Raw genomic sequence first — 16,625 nt, 5'->3', positions numbered from 1 at the left:
TGAAAAACTATCACACTTTCCGTAAAGTTAATTTTCCCTTTCATTTTTAATATGATTAATAATTATTAAATGTATCTGAGCAAAATAAAATAAAAATACCTTATTACTTCTCGTGCCCTGAGAAGGAGACAATCAGATAGATTTTCCGAAAGTAATAAGCATAAGCTGATTTGTCAATACGGAGCTTCATGTTATATATTTATCATACATTTAAATGATTACTGAAAATAAACTGCAAATAAACAAAATATTTATGAAATACAAAGTGATATTCGAATCTTTGAAATTTTAATTTTTAAAAAAAATAACCAGACCATAGGAAAGGAGTTAAAATTTCAATTAGATTTGTTGATACAATATTGCAGGTTTCAAACTTAATGCCAGGTACTGCGAAAGAAATTTCTTTGTTCGGTAGGAAGGATGGTACCGAAATTGAAATATTATATGTAAAAATCAATATTTGAGATTTTTGTAAATAATTACAAATTTTAATCAAATCTATCTTTACAATGTGTAAGCTCAGTAAATTAACAGTTAGGATAAATTACCAATATATCGAATTAAGAAATTATGTCGAAATTTTTGCTAAATCGGGAATATTTCAGTGTGTGGGGGGGTAATTAAAATATTCGTTACCTAGAGCTTTAATGGGGTTATCTTGACGTACCAACAAACTTTAGGTAGTAATCGAGAGAAATGATTTTACATTATTAATTTTGATATTAATAATAAGTAATTTATTTCGCAGTGAAATTAACACCTTTAGTTCTATAGTAGCTGAATTTTTTAGTTTTTATGGTTTGAATATAATGTGTATCATAAAGAATTTTCGCTAAAATTAACATTCTGCATTAAATCCGCAATAAAAATGAAAATGAGGTTTTTTTTTTTAAAGTTCTAAATAAATTGAAATTTGATTACATTAAGTATTTTTTTCCAATCTCATGAGCTCTGTGAAATGAAAATTCGTTACATTTAGTGAAGAGTATGCTACACGTACGATTCAGTTAATATTATTGTGCCCGTAGTTGTGTAACCAAAGACGAGTTTAACTGCAATTTTAACTTCTAACATCCGTTTGTTTCCTAGATCATTGATTCTATTATACGGCATTTCTTCCGCCTTCCTAGCGTGCCTTCGTGGTGTAGTGGTTCTGCACGCTGTGCCGGTATTCCAGAGGTCCGTGGTTCGATTCCCGGCGAAGGCGTTGCTAAATTTTCACTCTTTCTTGCTTCCAAAAAAATCCTAATGTCTCTACAGTGGCGCCCGAACTGAAAGGGTGTTGGAGGATGATTCTCCTCACCCAGGATTTGACGATTGGGTCCCCTAAAATCCCAGTCGCCCTTTAAAAGGGGGAGTATATAAGGTATTTCTACCGCCTTCCTAGCGTGCCTTCGCGGTGTAGTGGTTCTGCACGCTGGGCCGGTATTCCAGAGGTCCGCGGTTCGATTCCCGGCGAAGGCGTTGTTAATTTTTCATATCTCCGGCTCTTAAAATTAACCTAATGTCTCTACGCTATTAAAAATAAGAATACAAATAAAAAAAATTACGGAAGTGTTTTAGAAGAAGCATTCCTTATTTAATGACTCAAAATGTTAACTTTTTGAAATGTGAGATAAGTTCTCCAATTTATGACTCAATTAGTGTTTAGAAATATATTCATTTATTTACAAATTGAAAATATCTATGTACAGAAAGGAAACATATTATGATGATGCAACCTCAAAAGTCAAATATAAAACAATTTGTTGTTCTAAGCTTATCGTTGCTATGGCAACTTTCGATGAAATTTAATCGTTGCCACAACTTCAACTAAATTATTCAGGTCTAAATTATTCTAATCAACCTCCCCTAAAAAAAACCTCTGCGTTACTTATCTATTTTTAATACAAGAATTTTTATTCCTGAAACTCAGAAAGAGAATCAAGTCATTCTCATAACAATAACAATAATAATAAATAACGCCGAAGCGGCGTAGTGGGCGTATACATTTCTCTTAGAAATCCTCCTACTGCTGATTTTTCTAAATTTAAAGTCGCTCTTAAATCACTTGTTATATGTTGCGTTGCTTTATACTAATTTCCAGGTTTTGAATGTCTTGTTGCTTATGTAGTAAAAATTTATTAGTTAATTAAAAGATCAAAATATAGAAGTAAAACTACTACTTTTTCCTTATTGCGCTTTCATATCATTAGCGAAAATTCACTTAAAGTTTTTTCAGTCAGAAAGTGAATGTTTGAAATGTCATCATCATGCGATGATTTGTAGGTGTTTGTTTTTTTACCATGATATTTTCTAGAAATATGTTTTAGAACTTCGAATATTTTATACTTAGACATTTTTTCCTTGTGTTGTTTTCTCCACGATTTTTTCGGCTGAAACCGATTGAAGTTGTTGCAGGAAAGCTCTATTCTCAGTAGTAAGAAACCCATTCCATCTAGCCAAATTTCATGGCAATATTTACGCGCACTGTTTTGGCATCAAATTGTTTTGAAGATACCCCGTCCTGATTTGAGTTAATTTTGATGATGACACCTTTGAAGCTTTTGATAAATGGCAAGAAAGATAATTTAAGAAGTATTATATCAATTTTTAATCTTCCATTCTTGAAACTTAATTCTAATTTTAGTTCCATTTATACATGAAATTGAATTGCTCAACTTCTTTAACTTTCTTGATATTATAACAAATTTTATTTCGTTAGTTATCATGCATTTTAATTGGTAAGCATTCTGCTCTTTGCTTTCCTCCCACGCAGAAATCTAGCAGGTAGCTAAACAAAAGCAATCTCTCCCAAAACGTTTTCTTTCACTTTATTGTACCCTTGATAGTTTTCCTTCGCATTGTTTTGTTTCCAGGAATCCAATAATTAAAAATCTTTCATGATTTTCAGAGGTTTTTCGTCATACGTTACTAAAATTTCTTAAAATACTTTCCATGAGTAAACATGACCTCTTTTTAAAAGCAACAATAATAATGTATTTATCTTCCGCTTTTTTTACTAATACTACTGATTAAATTATTCAGATACTACGTATGCTCAGGTTCCACATTATTTTCTTTCATATTAATAACATGTCATATTTACTTCTTAAAGGCCGTACTTCAGATTTTAGTTCTTGGCGAATTTCCAGCTTCCCTTATTAGTGTGGTTTAACACAGCTGCTAAACAAAGACAACTTTATAAATTCTCAATAAACAACATAAATTTTACTGAAAGTGGAAAAAAATATCCCATTATTAATTATTTTTAGTTACTTTATCATTCTTTTAACTTTAGTTTCTTTAAAATACCCCCTCAAACTTCTTATTGCATGAATTAAATTTTCTTGCAACGTTCTTCTTTCATCAAACTCTGCCAACTTTAATCGTAATTTCCTTCGCCTATTATTCCTAAATAAATTGTTTAAGGTTTTATTTCATAGTTATTTTTACTTTATTATTTTCCATTTTGATCCGTTGCACAGCGTTTTTCCGTAAAAATACACTGTTCTCTCCCCAGGATTCTAACCATAGATTTAATTTTTAGCTGGATATACTAACTATGAGACCGTGCACGGGGAAAATGCAGTCATTCCCTATATTATTTTCCTCACTGAAAAGGCCACTAGGAAGAGGTAAGAAAGCTAACGGACCAAATCCAAGTGGTGACAATTATTATTAATCATATTTTTAGTTCGTGCGGCACCACTGCGGAATCACTTTCGGAGCACGAAATATAAAAAAAAATCAACTATGACTTCGCTGAGATCTTCCAGTCGCTAGCTGGACGTGCAAGTCTATAGCGAGCTCGGGGGGGGGGTGATGCAGTAATTCCTTATATGGTGAATGATACTACAGTTGTTGCTTCCTTTATAACTTGTTTTCTTATTTTACCTATGTATAGGAGAAAATTATGGGAAAAGCGGCACAGAATTGTTTTGTTCCTTGAAGAAGACAGGGCTGCTTCAGTTTCTTTCAAAATGCAAACAGCTTTTCTGCATAATAAATATCAATCTAAATTTAAGTTTTGCCAAGTTTTGAAAAGGTATAGTGCTGTGAATTTTCAAAATGTTTTATCGTTAGGAAGTAGATTGTTATAGTTAGGAGCTCCTTTGCCAGATTTTATGTATAAAACTTACAGTAAACAATGAAAATCAAGAAAAACTAAATTTCGACTGTCTGCAAATGTCTTGTCGTCCCAAAATATTTATTTTGTAAGCTATTCAGAGTATTACAAGTTTCCGGCAGAAAGATCACATTACTGCTGGATGACGGGGTGAGATTCGATACTGTTAAGTGAACTTAAAGCTTTATAAATACTAAGCTGGATAATCATTGTAAAGCTGAACGTAGAAAGTTGCACAGAATAATAGGTATTCAACAAAGTAACTTTCAAAATCAGATTTACATAACACTTAAATTTCTCAATATCTCATTGAAAACGCCTCACTAATTTTTTTTTTTTTTTTCCATTTTTATTTTACAGCTCACCAGCGGCCGAGTGGAAAAGTCGCTGAACACTGGTAGTTCGGTCCGAGGTTCGAATCCCGCGAACGGGCTGGCTGCATGGGCGTTTTCGTGGTTTTCCCCATGTGTAACGTGTATACGAGCCAGTTTCCCTTAGAAAGTCCTCCACGAAAGGCATCCCTCCCCTTAGGCAGATAGCCCTAGTGTGCTTTGCCATAATTAAATACACCAACACACCATTTTCATTTTCTTTATTCATACGAAATATAAAAAGAAAAATTTTAATAGCTTCTAGATAATTAATATATTAGGAAATTAATATATCAAGAAAAGCACTCGGAAGTTTTCAACATAATATTTTATTGCCATTAAATCGCAAATATCATGAGATTGTTTCCTATTTAAAAGTCAACTAATGAATTATACTTTATTTCTATTTGGAGTGACTAGTTGCAGAAAATTCTTCCATTGTCGCTTCTCAATCAAGCAGACGACGCTTTTCAATCAATAAATTTAGAGTGAGTTCTCAATAGATCGAAAATATAAAGGTTTCAATTAAATTTTCCCTTCATAATTTTTTTTCCAAAAAAAAAAAAAAAAAATTCTCAATGTAAAAGCGAAATACAGAAAAAGCTTTAAAGTTTAAATACATTGAACTCGCCGAAATGGCTTTCAGGTTGTTTAGTAATACTGGGATTTGCAAAAGTTGAATCAATTAATCATTTAGCTACTTATGCTTACAGTTCTTGAGGATATATTTTTTTAGCCCTATTAATGAAATAATTTTTTTACCCTATCATAATCACATTCTAAACTATCCGAATTAAATATCGAAGCTTAATTTTGTAATAAAACTACAGTGTTGCATATCGTTTTGCAATAAATGTTAAAATCACCAAAAATTGCTTAAGTATTAATGTAGATCTTAAGTTAAGTAACAAAGATTTCTGAAATATGGGAACATGGAAAAGTTCATTGCACCCTTTATATTGCTATATTCTAAAACTGAACCAACTGGTTAGAAATAAGGGCAAGATGTTCGAAACTATTAAATGATAATTAAAGCATATTATATATTGCTAATCATTTAAGCAATGAAAAAGAAATATTTCAGTATTTTAAATTAAGACGGTTATTTCACTATTAGGAAGTAATTAATTACAATTTTTGATAATAAACAGTAAACATAATTTTGAAAATCCATAGTGTCATCGAATCGGAGATTGTTTCCATGACAGACGCATTTCATATAGAATTTTGATACTTTTTTATTAATTTGAAGGTCTAAATTCCAGAAGTAATTGGCAGTGCAATCGTTGAACGCTGTACAAAGATCTCAATGCATATTCTACTAATCCTAGATTATTCTGGTAAGCAGTAGTAGAATACTGAGAACAGTCGCCATGCTATGACAATGTTTAACTTTGCAACACGATCAAGCATTTGAGGAAATAAAACGGGATGTTTAACAAAGTGGAGCAGTTTTATCAAAATTGTGAATGTTTCATGCTTAACAGCAGTACACAATTTAGATAATTTTACACATTCCAGCAAAAACCTGTTCTTTTGAACCCGGAAGTGAGAACTTTTAGACAGGCTACTATGGAATATTCAAACATTTCAATCATTAACCAGTTTAGGTATTCCAAGGAAAATTTAGACTAAGAAATTTCAGTTAGTAGTTGATGGTAAAAGATAAAATTCCTAATTTTTTCATATCCTTTACTTCATGATACAAGATAATGCTATTCAAGTACTGTGAAAAAAGCATTTGCAACGACAAGTACCGCAGTGCTGTTAAGAGTCAGGAAGTAAAAGTGGGGAAAAAAAGTAACGCTTTTTTGCAGTAAAGTGTCGAACAAGTAAATATTTTGCTTGTTAAGTGATTTCATTTTGTGAATGTTCTCACTCAAGCCCGTTGTAAAAATACTGAATTTTGCTTACAAAACTGAATACGTATTTCAAGCACAGTACGATACATATTACGTAGTTATTGTTCAATTTTGTATTATTGGTGCTTTTTATACCACAGAAACTCAGATCTATACATATCTTTTTAACATGCAGGAATTTTTTGCAGTCATAGATTTTAGTTTCACGAAGCTAGTTAGGTTTAGCCTGTAAGTAAAGACTTAACCCGATATTCTAAAATAAAACAAAGTTATTAAATAATTTTTAAACATGAGCTCATCTAACAGTAAAAAATTAAAATATATATTAAATTGATATATATCGATTTATAATTAATCGATATTAAATCGATTAAATATAAATATAATATATTGTTTATATTAAATTGTATTCTTTATTGTGGAAGCTTTTTAGTTCGCTGAAGCAAGGTAAGCTTTTCGTTAAAAGCTTACAATATATCATTTTGCTCTATACGCCAATATGAATATACTATGAAGAATTTTGCAACAGACATTTTCAAGAATTCGAGCGAATAGATTTGTATATATTGTCTAGGCTTCCAATAAATATTAATGAATTAGCTCAGAATGTTTTCAAGTCTACTCGTGTTTCCTCTGTCTGAATTCGAAGATATCAAATACTTGCTTGATTTCTTCGAAGATGCCATAATTTCAAACTAAGTAAATTAAAGGGAAAAAAACACTGGTTTTCTCTTATGCAACCTTCTTATATGCATATGACAATGCAAAAATGGAATGTAACAGCACAGAAAACATGAATTTCATTATGTCTCGATTATATTTGTGTGTGTGTGATTATGGCAAAGCCTCGAGGGCTATCTGCCTAAGAGGAGGGATGCCTTCGTGGAGGACTTTCTAAGGGAAACTGGCTTGTATACACTTTACACATGGGGTAAACCACGAAAACGCCCATGCAGCCAGCCCGTTCGCGGGATTCGAACCTCGGACCGAACTACCAGTGTTCAGCGATTTTACCGCTCGGCCGCTGGTGGGCCTTGATTATATTTGATAGGCTTAAATAATTATTTCCCGTTTCAAATATTGGCACTTTATTGTTATTGTGAAATTATTCATCAATTCTCTTCAAAGTGAAGCATTTCCACATCGCTGTCGAATAATCAGTAGCTGAATCTGTACAAGAAATAATTTTGCTTTCAGAAAATGCAATATATTTTCGTGTCCTTTCCTCCTCCCTATATATTAAAGTTTTGAACCTCAACAAGTGATTTTAATATGCGTTTCCTTTAAATCATGCACTGCATTGCATTTTACACAAAACAGGAAGATTTGTTTTATTTAATTTTTTTAAATCATGGTTTCTTAATTCCCGTCATGAGAGCTGCATTTGTGTTAGAGAGAATTATACCCTTGTGAGAGGGGATCATACCACTAATAGCCTCCTTTTTCGCTCGATCTTGCAAGCTCAATTTTAGACTTTATAAACCGATGAGCCTTATGCACGATCTTGGGTGCATATCATGACTGCTGTAAAATATATTTTTGTATTATATCAGCTTATATTCATACTAAATATCATTAAATATCTATACATCAGTTCTGGAGATAATCGATCAAATGTGAAAATTCTGTTATAATTTTGAATACCAGTATTTTTGTATTACTGAGAAGTACACTGATGTATTTATTGACATAAAATCGTTGGTATTTAGTTCGATCAATCATAAAACAAATTAGAACAGAAGAATGATTATTGCTCATAGTGTGAATACTATAGAAAGTATTTATCATTTGTTATTTTAAAATTCCTTTAGAACTTTTGAAGAACTGTGATTTGTAATGCTTGTCGTAATGACTTTAAAACATTTTTTTAATGATTTGGGTTTTTTTTTTTCACTTTATAATCTTTTCAACTGAAAATTTTGCACAGATATTAATCAGGAATTTATAATTAGAGTGTCAAAAATATGGCTCCAAATGCCTCCTCAAAAAAAAAAAAAAAAAAAAAAAAAAAAAAAAAAAAAAAAAAAAAATACTACCCCAAAATGTCCCTGAAGACTTTTTTTCATAATGTATCGAACAAGAATTTCTAAGTTTTGAATTTCAATGGAAATTTATGATTTTCTAATGAAATGCTATCCATATTACAGTTAGCAGTGTGGGCATTTACTACAACGTATACCAATTTATAATGTTCTCAGAAAGAAATAATTTTATTTATCTTAAATATTTTAGGCATGCAATAAATATTTAAATATTTTAGGCATGCAATTAAAATTCCTTTAGTCATTGAATGACACTCCTTTTTCATTTTTCTTTTCTTCATTCGGAAAATATCAAGTTATAAATATCCATTATTCATTAGCTAATTTTATTGTTATTTCTGTTTTTCTAATTATCCGCAGTTAATAATTTCATATCTTCAAATCTTAAAAGATCTAATGCTTCTACGAATCTCAGTAGTTTAATTCATCATTTAAGATTTAAATGCCCCCCTTTATGAATTTAATTCAATTGGATATGTGCTAGTGTATTGATGTAAAATACTGAAAATCCGTCCCCACAATTATTCTTTTGTTTCGTTCATGTATGAACGAAATTACCTATTTCACATCCATGCCCACAATTTCATGTTGTCAGCTGCGACAGTTCTGAGTATTTATTTATCAATTTTCAATCACGATGTAAATTTTACGTCAGTCAAAAGTTATATTTTTGAGGTAATAATTTTAATGTCACGTTGATCATGAAAAAAAAATCGCTTACACTTTTTCTGGTGTAAAGTTACAGATTGAATGCTTTTTCCCTTGAAATTACAATTTTGCTTAAATTTCCGTTACAGATTCGTGGCCGGAAAGCTCCAGGGAACTTCTTGGAGGTCAGTCTATTCTGTAAAGTATAAATAAACTATTTTAGTTTCATTATCAAATGTTAGCAGTGACGTATTTATTTGACCCGACTTCTTCTATTTAGGTTCGAAGCAGGGACATACCCTCCTAAGACCGCACTCCACACCAGCAACTCTTCTGTGGTATGTCTTTCTTATATTCACACTTATTTATTTAAAAACTAATAGATTTGATTTCAGATAATGTGTTCCTCTTTGAAATGAGTGTTTCATTATTTTTTTTTTATCTTCTATAAAACGTAATTGACTGGTGCTAAATATCAACAAGATATTTGGTGGCATTAGTTTCATACAAATATTCAGCTGATCTGTTTTGCAAATAATGAAATGGGATCCTAACTATAATATCAGTTTTTTTTTGAGTTGATCATAATTTGTAACATATGCATAAGAATCTGTTATTTGACAACAGCATGAAATATCGATACAGTTAATGTTGGAGCATTATTATTAGTAATATTTGGAAATAAGATTTGAAATTACTTAAATTACGATACCCCCCTTTTCCTCTTTTTCGGGTGCTTATTTCGTGCGTGATTTCCGTATATGTATTTTTTACAGAGTTTTATGTACATGCGTTTGAGTTACTTTTACTTGACCATGACCTGAAAAAGTTGCTTCATTATACTATAATAACGAGATATACATTTTTACGTCATAGCGTTTATACTAGCACGTGAGTCATTGCATGTAATATGAAGCCACGTTTAGTGGAATACCTGATTTCCTGCAAACACAGTGGCGAGCGGTGCGGCTTATGGGATTAATACTCTGCTGGCCAATAAAATTGCTGAGCTCTGAAAAAAAGTATTTAGCTGAATCATACGTATTTTACAAATATATTTTAAAAGTAGTATGAAATGATTAAAATTATAGATAATTTTGAAAGAAGAATGTGCAAAAATCGGTTTCCCGAGCATCCGCTTCTGTTAAAAACAGCAGCTATTGTACTGCTGAACACAGAGTTGAGCAGACTTCGGCTGGCATTTAATGGTATTGCAGTTAAAGCAGAGTTCATCGATCGTACTGGCTTCTGGAAGTTATTCGGATGATCAGGGTCTCTCCAAAAATTGACCAATAGTTATAAGGTATTTCTCCCGCCTTCTTAGCATGCTTTCGTAGTGTAGGGGTCATCACGCTGGGTGCGTATTCCAGAGGTCCGTGGTTCGATTCCCGGCGAGGGCTTTGCTCATTTTACATTTCTCCTGCTTCAAAAAATCCTAATGTCTCTACATAGTTTTCGGTTGGTACGAGTTCTAGAGAATTCATCGGCCAGTATAAGAGTCGAACATTCTATGCATTAAGGACAAGTAGGACAAAGCGGACAGCATGCCGTCTTGCACTGTCCTGTTGAAAAATAGTGTGATGGATGCCCCGAAGAAATGCACAGGCATTAAGCCCCGGTATCAAAATTTCAGTAATGTAATGGGGGTTGTTTAAATATAATGTGGGCTAGAGGTGAATGCGATGTGTACCCAGGGGTACTTCATACCGTCAATCCAGGCTTTGGGCCAGTATGACAATGAAGAACGCAACCTTCCAAAGTTTGTTTCGCTCGCTGCCTTCATACAGGGATACGACCATCAAAATGCTGTAAGCAAAAGCAGGATTCATCAATTAAGGTGATGTTACGTCATTAATGTGACCATGAGCATCGTTGAACACATCATTAGATGCGCTGATTTTTGCGCGGTAGCGTTAAGGGAAACCGAAACAATGGTCGCCTTGACGGAACAATAGATTGTTAATCCATGGGGTGTCAGACATCATTGCACCGACCGTAAGGATACTTGGTGCTGTGCAATACACAGTTTTCTTGATCTGATGTGGCTGTATGATGCTTAAAGCGATCATATACTTGAACAAATTGTCTAATATCTCGACCAGAATGATTTATGGATGTCGCAGAGATCTCGCACTTCGCGCTTTGTGGGCTTCCTGGACTTCTCCATTGCAAATTCTCGTAACAGACATTGGATCTCGACCATTGCGAGCAGCAGTTGAACGGTACGATAATTGCGACCCATGAAGAGTACGATTCTACCGCGTTCGAATTCTAAGATATGCTGGTATGAGTTCTTCCTTACACGAGGCATAACATGACCTCCAATACAAGAAACAAGTAAACGCGAGTTGAACGACGACTAAATGAAAAATCATATACTTCTTTGAAGTGTCATTACTCTTATTTGTAATGCGCATACGCCGTGAAATGCTAATCCTTTGCATTTCAAGTATGTACAACTTTTTATGCATATTTCAGGTTTGAGGGAAGTTCCTTTCGTGGGGTAGCAATTTTAATGAAGAGCAATACACTTGAGAAATGCGTAAATATTAATCTCCACTGATCACTACTGTGATCAAATTACTCTAATATCTCCACTGTGATTCGGCTTATGTCCTGGGATGGCATTAATTGTTTTTCTTTTAGTAGCAGACTTTTTTTTAGCTTTTATTTTCATACTTAAATAACATACCGCAGCTAAATGTTAAAAAAAAAAAAAAAAAAAAAAAAAAAAAAAAAAAAAAAAAGAGGGTTACACTTGGCGTTATTGTACATGTATAACAGCATACTTGTTCATAAACCAAAAAGGTGGAATAACCATAAAAAGCTAATTAACTTGTCAATGCTCAACTGGGTGACATCAATGAAAGCTGACAGTCACGAAATAATTGACTTCATAGAATTTTTTTTTGTTTCCCCCGTGTGTAATTTAATATGAGCTAGTTTACTTTTACAGGTCATATTGAACTTTCTTATCACATATCTTCCAATAAAGTTCAATCTGTCTAATTTTTCAAAGACAACTAATTCTAGAGCTAATAGATAACTAAAATCAAGGCAATAGTATTTATTAATGTTAAAATTCCAACAACACAACCACAACAGTTCAGAGGCGTGAAACAGCGCTTAAGTATCAGAGCATCGGACACTCGTCATTTTGTTTACCTGCTGAGGGGCTCATAATGACCTCGTACGGACTTGAAATCATCCTCTCCTTAATAGGAGTCGACTGGCTGAGAGTCACTTTCGAGAATCTCCAAAAGAAGGACAGGTCATTGACAGAGAAGAGTGAGAGAAGAAAGAGTTAGAGGATGGAGTTGAGTGTGAAAAGGCGTGTTACCGCTGCACTGGAAACTTGTCGCCATTTCCTTTTGGTGTATCATTTCTTTTTTGTGAAATTTAAGTATTCAATAAATTTATTGTTGTGTTTGAAAAGTGAGTCTGTCGTCGATGAAAAGGCAACTCCTATACGCGCATATACATGATCATTTTCTGTTTCTATATTTTATTTTCACCGAATAGAAGTTTTTGAATCACTGTTGTCAGTTCAACACATTTCAAAGAAGACCTGCGAATTTTCGTAGGCATTATTTCTTTTGATCATAATCACTAGCAATGATAACGAATAATGATAATGAATAAATCACGAATTTAATGATCATGAATAATTATCATAATCGTTCTTTAACTAGCTTTAACACATCTGAAATAATATTTTCATTATAAATACATTCCTTCATAAAACAAAAGCGGTCTGGATAAATGCATAAATAAACAAAAAATTATATTTTTTAGAAATTTAGCATGGGGTTACATTAGAAGTTTCTCATGCCTTAAGCGCTCAATAAAAAAATTTTGAGAACAGAAAGCAGATATATGATATCAGCACAGAATTCATATTAGCACCGCAATATATAAAATTACAACTCTTTTTAAGGAATTTTACTACGTAATTTTTTGACAATAATTAGGAACACAAAATGCGTCACAACAAATGCTGAATATGGTAGCCACCATTATTACTAAGGCTAGCTGGAGGCATCATTATTATTAAGGCTAACGACTAAAGGCTAGCTGGAGATATGAAGTAACATTTCGTTAGAGATTACTGATATATACCGCAGAGTAATATCGCCGTGGTTTTTAATACTCCCGACTTCAAATAGTCACCTTACTAAGATTTTGATAAAAGATGATAAAAGATGTGTACTTACTAAAAGATTTTGCTTCTAGGAATAAGATTTCGATACACGTAGACATAATCGTTAGAAAATATATTCTTAACATATATGCTATGATTTTTAGTTAAAATTGTGTAGTTTTCCTCGTTTTATTACCAACGGCTACTGTATGCAAGTACCTACAATTAAAAGTTCACCACAAGAAAAATATAAACTTAGTGATATAAAACCAGGGGGGGTTCAGGGGTAGATGTAGGAATGTGGAGCATGCCCTCAGGTGCAGCGCGTAGCTAACAAACTGAAAAGGAAAGTAGAAGGGAGATAAGAAAGAATAGTGCAAGTAAGGTAAGAGAATCTGAGATTACAATCTTTCAACCTTTTTACAGCGTTAATTTCCTCAGTTATTTTCTTAATACATTTTCAAATGCTTTTGCATTTTTAACTTCTATAATTACTATATTTTTTTTGTATTCTGACTATTTTCCATTATAACTGAAAATTCTCATTCTTACCCGCGATTAGTTTAAATTATTTATTTTATTATTTTTCTTAATATTTGACACACGCTTTAATTTCATTTGCACTTTTATCCTTTTAAAATTTCCTGCACATTCAGACTTAATTTTTTTTTATTTTCCGATCATAGAAACCCATTTTATTTACATGAACTTAATATACTTATCTTCGCTGTTTTGTTTATTTACTTAAATTTTTATACAAAGCTTTTATTTTTTTTCGTTAGTTTAACGCTTCTTTATTTCATACATATTCTGAACATTTTAAAATTTAGTTTTACACCTATATTTATTAATTTTTTTTTTGTTTTTTTATTCTAGACATTTAATTCTCCCGTATTTACTTAACCTGTTTCTAAAACATTTTAATTTATCATTTTTATTACTCGTATCGTGTAATAAGCTTAATAATTATCATTCTTATTTCTTATATTTTACTTCATTTTAGATCAAGTTTTATTTATTTATTTATTTATTTTTGTGTGTGTTTTTATCCTTTTCGAATTTGCTGCAGACTTTTCAATTTTTATTATAATTTTTATGAGATTTGTTGTATTTTGCGACTGTAATCTTTGGTTTCATATACATGGTTTTAAACTATTTCCTTATTTTAATTTAATTAAATTTTAACTTGCAAGTTTTCTTTCACAATTTAATGTTTCAGTTTTATAATAGTTTACATTTTCATAAATGTGTTTATTTAATAATCTTCCTCATTTTTTTTCTAAATAAGTAAATACTTTGCTCTTTTCTAGCGTTATGCTTATTTTAGAATCTCGATATATCTTTACTCTATGACGTATTTGGAATCTTTTAAATTAATAGTTTAGAATGAATTCATAATTGTCAACCGTAATTTTATGCCCCTATTCATTACTTCGTTTATGGAAGCATTTTTCTTTTAACTTGGAATTTCATAGTTCATTATATTTTACAAATTTCCTTCAATGTATATCGTTACATTTCCTACAACTCCACTGCTTTAATTTACTATGATTTTCTTTCGCCAATTATTTAAGGTTATAGGTTCGAGGATTGACTGCATTTGTAGGCAACTTACAGGACAGAAGCTTTAACGATCAACTCTCTCAGCTACCGAACTAGAGGCGAATTACCAGTGTTCAGAGCTTTCGCCCAATCGATCACCAATTATTTCTGTAAATTTATAACGCCATGTTTTTAGCTTATATTGTTAATGTAACCCTTTTATTCGAAAGTTCTGGCTTATATCATTAACATAACGTTTATATTCAAACTTAATTCAGTAGCAACCCAATTCAATGCCACACTCAATTTTCTTTCGCATATATTCTATTTCACCGTCACTAATACAAAAGTTTTTAACAGTTGAAAAGGTCAACATAAAAAAAATCCTTTGCTTCAGAATCGGATTTAAATACATCCATAAACATCATGTTCTAACACTTCTCGTAATATCCTTCAGTTCATACAAACTTGAAGGTATACTAGTTTAGCCTTCTTACTTTACCTGAAGAGTGACGTACACTGTTGAATCATACTTATTAGTAGCATATCGCTATATAAGAATTTTGCAATTTTAATTAGCAGCAGAATAATTCTTCCCTGTTTTATTTTTCTTTCTAGCCAGCCATCCGGTATATTGGTTAGCGTCGCTGACTGCCACGCCGAAGGGCCCGGGTTCAAAATAAATAATGTCGCTATGGCACGGTGGCATTCTAAATATGCGGCCGATAGTCCTCTCCTGTAGTTTGGTGGAAGGGGAGAGAGGTGGGAGACCCTTGGACCCGTCCCCTGGGGTGCTCTCCATAAAAATTTGGGAGCGGAACTGAGCCAAATCGCAGTGTCACCTGTTAGGTGCTCAAGGTTATTGCCAACGACAGGCTAGTAATCTAGCGCTCCTTGCCACGAGGTATTTCGTGGGCTTGTTTTGACTACGTCAGACAAGTGAGCTTAACCAATAACAACAACAGCAACATTTTTCTTTCTTTATTAAATAAGCGAAGAAAAATCTATGGGAGTTTTATGTTAAGAATAGAAAAAGGAAAATCAGAGATAAAGGATTTAATAGTCACCTTTCGAAGGAAATTTCTTTAGCCTGGTGGTTTGTAATACCATATAAGCATATATTTATGTGAAGATAAGAGCTATACTAATCTCCCAATAGTTTGAAATACCTTTATATAAGAAATCTCTCATCGCACTTGCAGAATACAACCAAAATATTTCTTTTCCCAGTCTTGGTGCTTTAGCCTAACATTGTCCACATTAGTATCGATTTAAGGGTAAGCCATGCCAATCACATATGCTTGGTGACATTCCTACATTCCATGGCCATTTTGTTTCGCCGACATTGTTTGCCATGCAGAATAATTCCCGCTTGTTTCACAGTTCAACTAGCAGACATAACAGATATTTCTATTAATAAATCTAAAATAATTGGAGCTTAGGACAGCGAAAAGATTGCAGATGAAAAGAAATGTAAACATCGTTAATTGGGACAAATTGAAGTAACACGATTGACACTTTCGCTCCATCCATTGACGCTTTCGCGATTCTTAGCTTAAAATGACAATTTGCAGAACTTTGAAGACTTAAGAAGAATATTTTATTTTTCCCTTAAAAATCTTTTGTATTTACACACAAACTAATTCAGACGTCACTAAAAATTTTAAAAAAAATAGGAATTTCATTGAATATGCAATTCGTAATAACGATATTAGTGCAGAAATGCATAAAATTACAGGCGTTTTTGAGGAATTTTACAACATATGTTTCGACAATAATTAGGAACACAAAATACGTCACAACAAATGCTGAATATGGCAGTTATCATTATTAGCAATGACTAAAGGTTAGCTGGAGAGATGAAGCAAAAGTTCGTTAGAGATTAGCGATATATATACCGCAGACTAATAT

General features: G+C 32.4%; 1 protein-coding gene across 5 annotated transcripts in view; it reads left to right on the top strand.

The window, feature by feature from the left end:
* The window catches only part of LOC118188267 (transcription factor RFX4-like), a 200,264-nt gene that overhangs the window by 119,060 nt on the left and 64,579 nt on the right, over nt 1-16,625 (top strand). For all 5 annotated transcript variants that reach the window (XM_085809867.1, XM_085809869.1, XM_085809868.1 and 2 more), the window contains 2 exons: nt 9,181-9,216; nt 9,312-9,369. The gene's annotated coding sequence lies outside the window, so the exon portion shown is untranslated. The remainder of the gene's footprint in view (nt 1-9,180; nt 9,217-9,311; nt 9,370-16,625) is intronic.

This window comes from Stegodyphus dumicola, chromosome X2 (genome assembly GCF_044657685.1).
Source record: "Stegodyphus dumicola isolate Sdum_Otavi_A_Nest chromosome X2, ASM4465768v1".
Taxonomy (NCBI): Eukaryota; Metazoa; Arthropoda; class Arachnida; order Araneae; family Eresidae; genus Stegodyphus; species Stegodyphus dumicola.
The sequence above is the reverse complement of the archived record's forward strand: the minus strand, read 5'-3'. Positions and strand labels throughout refer to the sequence as shown.